The sequence below is a fragment of the Macrobrachium nipponense genome, chromosome 19 (assembly GCF_015104395.2).
Source record: "Macrobrachium nipponense isolate FS-2020 chromosome 19, ASM1510439v2, whole genome shotgun sequence".
Classification (NCBI taxonomy): domain Eukaryota; kingdom Metazoa; phylum Arthropoda; class Malacostraca; order Decapoda; family Palaemonidae; genus Macrobrachium; species Macrobrachium nipponense.
Genome location: NC_061088.1, coordinates 23,894,572 through 23,899,571, shown reverse-complemented (window position 1 = coordinate 23,899,571; position 5,000 = coordinate 23,894,572).

Below are 5,000 nucleotides of genomic sequence, written 5' to 3'. Positions count from 1 at the left end.
AGAGAGAACAACTTGTAGTAGCAGTAATAAATATATAATATGACTATACCGGATTTGACGATATCCATTGGCACGTTTCTTGCCAGTTTTAGCAACATTGAGAAATCCTTGATCGAGAAAATAGAGAAAAGACTATACAAATTTTATGGAGCTGATGCAGCAGTCCTTTTTAACAAGACTTGTTTGAAAGAGAGTCTACTCCCAAGATATAAGAAGAGCTATAGGAACGGGCCAAAGATCTTAGGAATACCGTTGGTGATGATATAGATTAGTTCAACTGAACTACAGGAAATTAGAAATAAGGTAAGGCGGAGTTATCCGAAATTTCATATATAATGAAGGGAATGTTTATAGAGGAAAGGAATGGTAATTGAAGTACCCACAGTTCTTATACCCGTAGTGGGGTGAGTGCCGTTAGTGCACCTCATGCGGTGCAATGTAGGCATTACTTACAATTCTTTGCAGCATCCCTTCGGCTCCTAACTGCAACCCCTTTTCATTCTTTTTACCGTACCTCCATTCATATTCTCTGTCGTCCATCTTACTGTCCACCCTCTCCTGTTTTAGAGCGGGGTGATTATCCAACCTTGCAAACCTTTTCGCTGTCAATATCCGTTTCAGCGCTGAATGGCCTTAAGTGCCCCAGTGCTTGGCATGTATGCCAAAAGTCTATATATCAATCAATCAAAAAAGTCAGCACTGAGTGACCTCTTAGGTCTCCGCGCTTGCTCTTTGGCTTGAGTTCTATATTGTATTCCATTAGCTGAAGGCACTAGGAAAGTTCAAAATGAAGAGACAGAGTGCCAAGTACTCTCGTGTATTTACCATGTCTTTGTATGCCCCGAAGATGTGTTAAATCCACGAATGCAATGTAAACATTAATTAAGGTTCTTTGCAGCATCCCTTCGGCCCCTAGCTGCAACCCCCTTTCGTTCTTTTTACCTGTACTTCCTTTCATATTATCTTTCTTCCAACTTGCTTTCCACCCTCTCCCAACAATTGATTTATATTGCAACTGCGAGGCTTTCCTCCTGTTACACCTTTCAAAGCTTTTCTCTGTCAGGTTCCTTTTCAGCGCTGAATGACCTTAGTTGCCCCAGTGTTTGGCGTTATGCCTAAAATCTATAAATGAATCAATAAATACGCGAAAGTACTTGGCACTCTGTCTTTTCATTTTTAACTTTCCCAGTGGCTTCAGCTAATAAACCAAATCACTTGCTTACTTTTGTGATTTCTTGATATGTCGTATTCCAATCTATTCATACTGGCCCCAGCGCCTCGCTTTGACACATCCACCATCCATCCATTCACAAAAATGCGCTAAAGGCAAACTTGTGGGTAGAATAAGGTTTCACCTTGGAATGAGGTAGGTACGGAGAAAAAGTCAATCGAATACCCTAACAGTGTTTAGCGCGGAGTGATTATCCAAATTATTTGCCTGGGACTACAAAAACAGTAAAATTTTCACAACAAAAATCATTTTCATGTATGGTTAAAACGTTAATTTTAGCAAAAATTTAATTGGCCACACAATTTCCAAAATAATGATATTATAAAAAAATAATTTTCCTCGGCCTTTAATTGGCCCCACAAATTATATACACAAAAATAATAGAAAGTCCTTTTTCCTCAACCTTTCTCATTATTATTTTTATTATTTATTATTATATTACCCTTCTGTTCGTTGTACTGATTCTATCATTCATATAAGCAGAATCCCTCAAGTAGATGTACCTTTCTTGCACGTTTCATGATTTGTTTTGAAGTTCCTCTACTATTATTTGTATAGCCAGAATCATTCATGTAGAGGACTTTGTAGATTTGTATGTATTTTTTGGGGGGGAGGTTCCTCGCTACACTTATAAGCGCACTATTCTTCATGTATGTGACGCTTGCCTTGCCTTCGAGATTTGCATGTGCTTGATTTTGGAGATTTCTATCCAAAAATTGTGTATGCGTAACCCTTCATATATAGGATACTACTGTGGAAACCCATCCAGTATTGTACAGATCAGATCCAATGCTTTTGTCTTTTACTACTGATTGAAAAGCTAGTGTAATGATAATGTGTCTGACTTCGGCACTAATACTTTATATGTACGTATATACATATACATACATACATACAATACTATATATATATATATATATATATATATGATGTATGTATGTAGTATGTATGTACTATATATAAAATAGTATATATTTATATAATATATATTATATATTGTGTATGTATGTATGCATATATATTTTATATATATACATATAATTATATGGTAATATATATAATATATATATACATATATATATATATATATATATATATCAATTTTATTTAATTATTTATCTATTTATTTGTTTGTTTGTTATGTACGTGCACTGCCTATTGACGATTCACAAGATGGCTTAATCGAGATGAATAAAACAGCGACTTCAAGAGGTCGTTTCAAGTGGCAATGAGTCACAGTAAGGTCCGAGACTCAACGGGGTTTGTTTTATTATCGTAATTGTAGTAACCGTTAAAGGTGATATTATTATTACTAATAGCATCAGTAGCAGCCCGATTTCCCCCTTACTATTTTTCATCTTGAAATCGAGTACGACCCTCGCTTTCAAAACTCACTTTCATGCAACACGGAAGTAACGGTTCACGTTCTCTCCCCGTCCCACGCCCGCCCGCTCGCCACCCATGCCCCACCCACCACCCACGCCCCACCCACCGGAGTCGTCAGATCATGCTATTAAAAGAAAAGCACCGTCAGTCACGGGGCGTAGCGAATAGGAAACAGATAAAAAATTTGTAGTTTATGAGCAATTTATTCAGATATCGGTTTCATCTGGGAGTCATTTTTTGTCTGCGAGTTAATCAGATATGACATTTTAATATTTTCGCAACTGAGTTTGATATTTTAAGAATACAAATGGATTTAATTCGGAAAGAATACTAGGTTGAATGATTCTAGAATCAAAACTTTGGAGATGAAAGCCACTCACAAGCACTGAGGCTGAGCTGGTTATGTATGACGAGTTAGTATTGAATTGATATTCATTTAATTTTAGAACGAGACGTACTTTCCTCATAATCATGAATTCTTTAAGATAAGTTTTACATTACCTATGACCAAATACCTTCCATTAGACTGAAGAAATCCAAAGTTATTTTTCTCAGGAGAAAAGTTTCAGTAATGTAGAGTTATAAATTAATAGAAAAAGGATTACAGTTTTTCATTTAATATGGAAATGACGGTACAAACAACATTAACGAACGCAAAATAAAATAAAAACACTCGACACCGCACGGTCGCTAGCAAGGATATCGTATAGACGCGCACAGCTGTCGGGAGATTGGCGGTTACAGGGGCGTTGAAATCGCTGGCTGTACCACTCGCTGGCAGTCAGTGTTAGCCGAGTGTTCCGAAGGGGAAGATGTTGCGCTCACTCTCTTATCCCCGCGCTCGCTTGGACATAAACACTAAAAGGTGTTTGATCTCGTTGTGTTTACTACTTTGTTTTGGCTTCATGTTGGTTTAATGAAGTGGTGTGATTGTAAAATTGTGATGATATATAAACCACCTGAATTTAGAGCCCTTTAATGTTGTTACTAACAATAATGAAAAACTGAAGTTTATTAATGAAACAATGTTTATGACTGAAAATTTATATTGTGGTGGAAGTGCTGTGGTGATTCATCAGGAAGTGTGGAAACGAAAATCGGAAATGAGTACATCTTGTAATAAGTTTTTATGGAAGCACAGTGAAAAATTGTTTTCATTGATTGCTACTCGAGAACTTTCTAGGTTGCAGAAGAAATAGGCTAACTACTGTTGTGCTATGATGATTTGTACGCCTACGTATATAATTGGTATCAAGCAAGCATATAAACATCACGTGTGATTGGCTTATGAAATACACTACTACAAAAAACCCATAATATATATATATATATATATTTGTGTGTGTGTGTGCATATATATATATATATATATCTATATATATATTATATATCTATATATATATATATTATATAGCTTATAGTGAGAATTGTAAAAAATGTTCTTGTTAATACATTCAGATTAGTACTGCATTTGCTTTGCCTTATTGCCGCACAATAATTTTAATTGCATGACTTCTTGTTGCTTTTGTTCAAGAAAGGATTTCGAGACATCCAAGAAGTGATCCTGGTATTTTGAAATGCTTTGATAGGTTTTGGTCATGTGGAAAATGAAGCTGATATATTGGTTGCAAATAGGTTCGAGAGTTTCGTTTGGGCTCTCTCTCTCTCTCTCTCTCTCTCTCTCTCGTCCACTTTTTGTGAACCGTATCTGTTTTTTTTTTTTTACCATATCAGATTTGCTCTCTTCTAAGTAGATTTCCTTCCTATCCCATTTTCCTCTTATCCAGTTTGTCTGGTGTAACTACTAAAGTTTCCTTTACGAATATGCTGTTTTTCACGCTCCTATATCTAGTGGTTTTTCATCCTCACGTGGTGCACTGTAGGCATTACATAAGGGCGTTTGCAGCGTACATTCAGCTCCTAGCTGTAACCTCTTTCATTCCTTTTGCTGGACCTCCGTTCATATTTTCATTCGTCCATCATACTTTCTTCAACCACTGCTAGGTTTTCCGCTTGTTGCACCTTTATAACCCTCTTACTGTCAATTTCCCTTCCAGCTCTGAATGACCTCATAGGCCTTTGGCCTAAATTCTATATTCCACTCCATTCCACTCACCTGTGAAAGACGATACCTTGAAAGACAAGGTTGCCGCTGATTTATGTCAGGTGAACGACCTTTGCCCCGCCAGTTTTTTCTACTTTATGCATTTACGTATTTTCTATAGTTATTTATTGCTTTACGATGAACTTAGGATTAACATCTCAACAGAGGGCTCTCTCTCTCTCTCTCTCTCTCTCTCTCTCTCTCTCTCTCTCAAGATGTTTTAGATGTTTGTACGCCAGGAAGAATTTCAGAATATTTTTTAATTTAGTTTTTGCGTTA